This window comes from Myotis lucifugus, unplaced genomic scaffold (assembly GCF_000147115.1).
Source record: "Myotis lucifugus unplaced genomic scaffold, Myoluc2.0 scaffold_1395, whole genome shotgun sequence".
In the NCBI taxonomy this organism is placed as follows: Eukaryota; Metazoa; Chordata; class Mammalia; order Chiroptera; family Vespertilionidae; genus Myotis; species Myotis lucifugus.
Window position 1 is genome coordinate 18026 of NW_005872443.1, and position 6676 is coordinate 24701.

Sequence of the window (6676 nt, forward strand, 5' to 3'; positions counted from 1 at the left end):
GCAGCCCAGAGCCTGTTAACAGAAGAGATTGCATCTATCTCTAATGCTTGAATTTTCAGGGACATTAAAAACCTTCCAAAATCATGACTGCTCTTGAAGCACAGCAGGCACGTCTGCTTCTCCACAGCGACCCACCTTCTACTGAAAGGTAAACCCAGGAATCAGGGTTGTCTTTTCTGTTCTGGTTTCTGTTCAGTGTTTAACTCACTGTTACTGGGGCTCCCCGGCTGAGGGCATGACAATTCCCCTTCGTCATCCTTTTTCAGCCCATGTGGAGGGAGGTCTTCGATGAGTGGGGACATCAAGATGGAGCTGGGTATTGCAATGCCTTGCATATCTAATTCTGTTTGAGCAGAAGGTCTCTTTCCCAACTTTGGAATCAAGCCAGGCCAGCAATTATAACTGGGGATTTCCAAGGTGCTGGCAACTGTTTCTTTGAGAGTCATTTCTGCTTTATTCTCACTGTGCTTAGCAAGAGAAATTGCTAGGGTTCAGTTTCCATTAGGTTGTTCAAGGTGAATGTTAGCAACAAAATTTGTAATTTCCTTCTGCCATATTGTTGCTCAAACCACAGATACTGTGGGAATGATCTGGTTCTACCAGCACTATCTTCCTTGATAACTGTGAAATAATCTATGCTTTCTAATTGGCCTGGTTTTGAGAGGAGTTAAAATGGGTACTACTTAGTTAGAAAAACAACATAATAATATCACTGATTTTGATAGACATTTTTTGAAAAATAAGGAGTGGAAAAAATTTTCAATTTTATTTATGTGAACCCAACATTCATTCATTCATTATTTATTCCTTTATTCAATAACCATGCATTAAGCTCTGCCATAGTGCTGGGTGTTTTAGGGGATGCAAAGACGAAAAAGGGCATAGCTCTGTTCCCTTACTACCTAATAGGAAGATAAAAAAATGTTCATAAGTAAGCACATAGTGTAATTTAATCAATAAACTAGAGGAGACTGTTCTTGTCCTTTGAACTTACAGTGTCCTAGATGTCTGGAGCAAAAGGGCTCATACAGAGATGTTTGCTGTGTACAAAGACATTTATATTAAATACTAGAGGCCCGGTGCGTGAAAATTCATGCACTGGAGAGGGGGGTCCCTCAGCCCGGCCTGCCTCCTCTCACAGTCCGGGAGCCCTCAGGGGCGGGAGGCGACCCAGCGATCAGGGAAAGGCGATGCCCCCATCACACCTCTGCTGCTGCTACTGCTGGCAGTGCAAGCCTCGGCCGACTCTGGTTACCTGAGCCTTGGACGGCCCTGGGAGGCTGGGCAGCCGCTATCTGAGGCTTGCTTGTACTTCAGGCTGGCCCTGGGAGGCTGCGGGGCTGAGGGGACTGGGGGACTCTGGAGGCAGGTGCGCAGAGTGGCTGGACCTGACTGGGGGCAGGCCTGGCCATGCTTCACGTCTGCTGTCGGATAAGAAAAGTAAAGATAAACTCTATGGGAGTTCAAAAAAGGGATAGAAGTAGTTAGAAAAATGAAAAAGACTTAGCATATTCCCTCTTTATTAGATAGGATAAGAGAAGTAAAGATAAACTCTATGGGAGTTCAAAAAAGGGATAGAAGTAGTTAGAAAAATGAAAAAGACTTCATAGAGGAGATGACATTTGAGCTGGACCTTAGCAGATATGTGGGGATGAGTGAGAGGTAATTCCAGGCAGAGGAAACAGCATAGGCAAAGGCACAGAGATGAGAAAGGATGAATCTGGAGCAAGCAGTGAAAAGTTTTGTATGAGTTGGGGATAAAGTACATAAAGGGAGGGACAAGGAGGAAATAAGATTAAAAATGAGAGCTATCCATGGCTGGGTAGCTCAGTTAGAGCATCCTCCCTACACCAAAAGGTGATGGGTTCTATTCTGGTCAGAGCAGATACCTAGGTTGTGGGTTCAATCTCCAGTGGGGGTGTGTATAGGAAGCAACTAATCAATGTTTCTCACATCGAGGTCTCTCTCTCTCTCTCTCTCTCTCTCTCTCTCTCTCTCTCTCTCTCTCCCTCTCCCTTTTATTGATTCTAAAAATCAATTAAAACAAATCTGTAAGGATTTTTTTTAAAAAAGCTAGAGCCATACTTTGATACTTTGGAGGATCTTGAATATCAAGCTAAGGAGTTGGGATTTTATTCCAATAGCTGCATGACATCATCAGAGCAGAGAGATTATGTGATATTAGAGATTGACAAAGGCTGAAAGAAAGTGAGGGGTGAGAGGGGAGGAGATTACTGGAGGCTACTGCAGCAGGGCAGATGGAAATTGACATGGTCTAAACCAGGACAAAGACAGATAAACTGGAAGGCTAGGGTGGAATTGAGAGCTTAGCAATTAATTGGATGTGCGGGTGGAGCCAAGGATTTATGTCAATGACACTCTAGGTCTGTGGTTCTCAAGCTTTAACACATCAGAATCACCTGGAGGGCTTATTAAAATACAGATTGTGGACCCCACCCTCAGAATTTTCTAATGCAGGTCTAGAGTGGGGCCCCAGAATTGCATTTCTATCAAGTTCCCAGGAGATACTGATGCTGCTGGTCCAGGGACCACACTTTGAGAACCACTGCTCCAGATGCTCTGTGGCTCACATCTGCAACTCTGGGAAGCAATTGCAAAGGCACAAGGGAGGCAGCAGAGGCAATAATGAGAGTCAGTACAAGTGAACTAGAGGAGACTATTTTTGTCCTTTGAACTTACAGTGTCCCAGATGTCTGGAGCAAAAGGGATCTGATAAAGATGTTTACTGCATACAAACACATTTATACTAAACTAGAGGCCCAATGCAAGAAAATTCATGCACTCGAGAGGGGGGCGGGGGGTGTCCCTTAGCCGGGCCTGTGCCCTCTTGCAGTCTAGGACCCCTCAGGGGATGTCCACCTGCCAGTTTAGGCCCGCTCCCTGGGGGATCAGGCCTAAGCCATCAGTTGGACATCCTTAATGCTGCTGAGGAGGCGGGAGAGGCTCCCAGCACCACCACTGCACTAGCTAGCAGGGTCAGCCCAGCTTGTGGCTAAGCAGAGATCTCCCTGTGGGAGCACACTGACCACCAGGGGGCAGCTCCTGTATTGAGTGTCTGCCCCCTGGTGGTCAGTGGTCATCATAGCAACTGGTTGTTCCTGGTAGTTCTGCAGTTAGGGTCAATTTGCATATTACCCTTTTATTATATAGGATTATTATATAAAATACTAGAGGCCCACTGCACAGATTCGTGCACCAGTGGGGTCCCTCAGTCTGGCCTGTGCCCTCTTGCAATCCAGGACCCCTCGGGGGATGTTGGATAGCCAATTTTGGCCAGATCTCCGCAGACCTGATCCAGACAGGAGGTGCCAGAAGCCGGTCCATCCTTGCTGCTTGACACAGTCACTGCAGGGAAGAAACATCTGCACAGCATATGTTTCAAGGGACCTGGCTTATATGGCATACTGTTCTTAATATGTTTGCTCACCTTCTTGGCGCTGTGTGTTTTAACCAAGGTCACCTCTCCGAGAAAGGTTGTTTCCCCAGGTAGGGATTTTTCCCTGAAGTTAGGGAGGGAATAAAACCTCTTAACTAAATGCCAGGTGGGTAGTTAATCACTTTAACTACGAACAATCACCCTTAAGTTACATAATCTTTACTCCCTGGAATGGAGATAAGAAACGCCCTATCCTTTGGAATAGAAATTGACAGGATTAAAATCAACTGGTATAAATACAGATGTAACAAGACAATAAAAGACAGAACTTGGCTGGAGATCCTGGCTAGAGATCCTGTCTAGGCTGCTGATCAACTGAATGCTGTCTCCGTGTCATTCCTTCTTTGCCGACTCTGTCCACACCTTTGGGAACCCCTGGACCTGCTGGGGTTGGACCCCAACAGGGTTCCCCTAGGCTCCTCCTCCTCTTCTCGCCATTGCAGTAGGACTCAGCAGCCCGGTGTGCACCGCGGGCCTTTTGCTGGAGAGATCCAGGTAGGTTGTGGCAGGCAGTCGGTGGCGGTTGCAGTCGGGGAAGGGACGCTGACAAGATAGCTGAAGTATTGATAACACCAAGGAAATCTGTCACAATTTGAAAGTATAAGCAAAATTTGATTTCCAGACACTACAGAAAAAGAAGTAAAAATGGGTCCATTGCGAATTTTTGTGAATGATGATCGCCTCGTGATGGCAAAGCATTCTTCTGTTTATCCAACCCAAGAGGAACTGGAGGCAGTCCAGAACATGGTGTCCCACACAGAGCGGGCTCTCAAAGCTGTGTCTGACTGGATTGATGAGCAGGAGAAAGGCAGCAATGAACATGCCAAGTCCAAGAACTTGGACGTGCCCCTGGAGGATGAGAGCAAAGAAGGGGCCAGGGAGCAAAAGATGGAGCATATGACCAGAACCCTGCGGGGTGTAATGCGTGTTGGCCTTGTGGCAAAGGGCCTCCTGCTCAAGGGGGACTTGGACCTGGAGCTGGTGCTGCTATGCAAGGAGAAACCCACAACTGCCCTCCTGGACAAGGTGGCTGACAACCTGGCCATCCAGCTCGCTGCTGTTACAGAAGATAAGTACGAAATACTCCAATCTGTCGATGATGCTGCGATAGTGATAAAAAACACAAAAGAGCCTCCATTGTCCCTGACTATCCACCTGACATCCCCCGTTGTCAGAGAAGAAATGGAGAAAATATTAGCTGGAGAAACGCTATCAGTCAACGACCCCCCGGACGTCCTGGACAGGCAGAAATGCCTTGCTGCCTTGGCATCCCTCCAACATGCCAAGTGGTTCCAGGCCAGAGCCAATGGGCTGAAGTCTTGTGTTATTGTCATCCGGGTCCTGAGGGACCTGTGCACCCGAGTGCCCACCTGGGGTCCCCTAAGAGGATGGCCCCTTGAGCTTCTCTGTGAAAAGTCCATCGGCACAGCCAACAGACCCATGGGTGCTGGCGAGGCCCTGCGGAGAGTGCTGGAGTGCCTGGCGTCAGGCATCGTGATGCCAGATGGTTCTGGCATTTATGACCCTTGTGAAAAAGAAGCCACTGATGCTATTGGGCATCTAGACAGACAGCAACGGGAAGATATCACACAGAGTGCGCAGCATGCTTTGCGACTTGCTGCATTTGGACAGCTGCATACAGTCCTGGGTATGGACCCTCTGCCTTCTAAGATGCCCAAGAAGCCAAAGAATGAAAACCCAGTGGACTCCACGGCTCAAATCCCCCCCAGTGCCACCTACGCCATTACGCCAATGAAACGCCCAATGAGGAGGATGAGAGGAAAAGCCTCCCAGCAAAAAGAAGAAGATTCAGAAGAAAGAGGAGAAGGCAGAGCCTCCCCAGGCTATGAATGCCCTGATGAGGCTGAACCAGCTGAAGCCCGGGCTGCAGTATAAACTGGTTTCCCAGGCGGGGCCGGTCCATGCCCCCATCTTCACCATGTCTGTGGAAGTAGATGGCAGCTCATTCGAGGCCTCCGGACCATCCAAAAAGACTGCCAAGCTGCATGTGGCTGTCAAGGTGTTACAGGACATGGGCTTGCCTACCCGTGCTGAAGGCAGAAACTCCAGTAAGGAGGAGGACTCGGCTGAAGAAACTGAGGCCAAACCAGCTGTCATGGCCCCTCCACCTGTGGTAGAAGCCGCTTCGACCCCCACTGCTGCCTTTACTGCGGATCCCACTACCGAGCAGGGGCCGATTCTGACCAAGCGTGGCAAGAACCCCGCCATGGAACTTAATGAGAAGAGGCGTGGCCTCAAGTATGAGCTCATCTCAGAGACTGATGGCAGCCATGACAAGCGCTTTGTGATGGAGGTCGAGGTAGATGGACAGAAGTTTCAAGGTGCTGGCTCAAATAAAAAGGTGGCAAAAGCACATGCTGCCCTTTCTGCGCTAGAAAAGCTATTCCCTGATGCCCCTCTCTCCCTAGAAGCCAAGAAGAAGAAGAGAGCACCTGTGCCTGTCAGAGGTGGACTGAAATTTGCTGCTAAGCCACATAACCCCGGTTTTGGCATGGGAGGCCCCATGCACAATGAAGTGCCCCCGCTCCCAAACCTTCGAGGGCGGGGAAGAGGAGGGAGCATCCGTGGTCGAGGTAGAGGAAGAGGATTTGGTGGCGCCAACCATGGAAACTACATGAATGCTGGCGCTGGGTATGGCAGCTATGGGTATGGAGGCAACTTGGCAACAGCTGGCTACGGTCAGTTCTACAGCAATGGAGGGCATTCTGGGAATGCTGGCAGTGGCGGCGGCGGGGGCGGTGGTGGCTCCTCCGGCTACGGCTCCTACTACCAGGGTGACAACTACAGCTCCCCAGTGCCCCCCGGGAAGAAACAGCCACAGCGGGGGCAGCAGAAACCCTCCTGCGGCTCAGGCTACCAGCCCCACCCAGGCCAGCAGCAGTCCTACAACCAGAGCCAGTACAGCAACTATGGCCCCCCGCAGGGCAAGCAGAGAGGCTATAGTCACGGCCAAGGAAACTACTACTCCAACTCCTACAGCTCCCCCGGGGGCGGGGGCGGCTCTGACTACAGCTACGAGAGCAAATTCAACTGCAGTGGTAGCGGAGGCCGAAGTGGCGGGAACAGCTACGGTTCAGGCTACGGTTCAGGCCGGTCGTCGTACAACCCAGGGTCACATGGGGGCTACGGAGGAGGTTCTGGGGGCAGCGGCTCATACCAAGGCAAACAAGGAGGCTACTCATCACAATCGAACTACAC

At 50.0% G+C, this 6676-nt stretch overlaps 1 pseudogene; it reads left to right on the forward strand.

Annotated features, from left to right (window-relative positions):
- The first annotated feature begins 3969 nt into the window (after positions 1 to 3969).
- On the forward strand, positions 3970 to 6668 carry LOC102442451 (annotated as a pseudogene).
- The last annotated feature ends 8 nt before the right edge of the window (positions 6669 to 6676 follow it).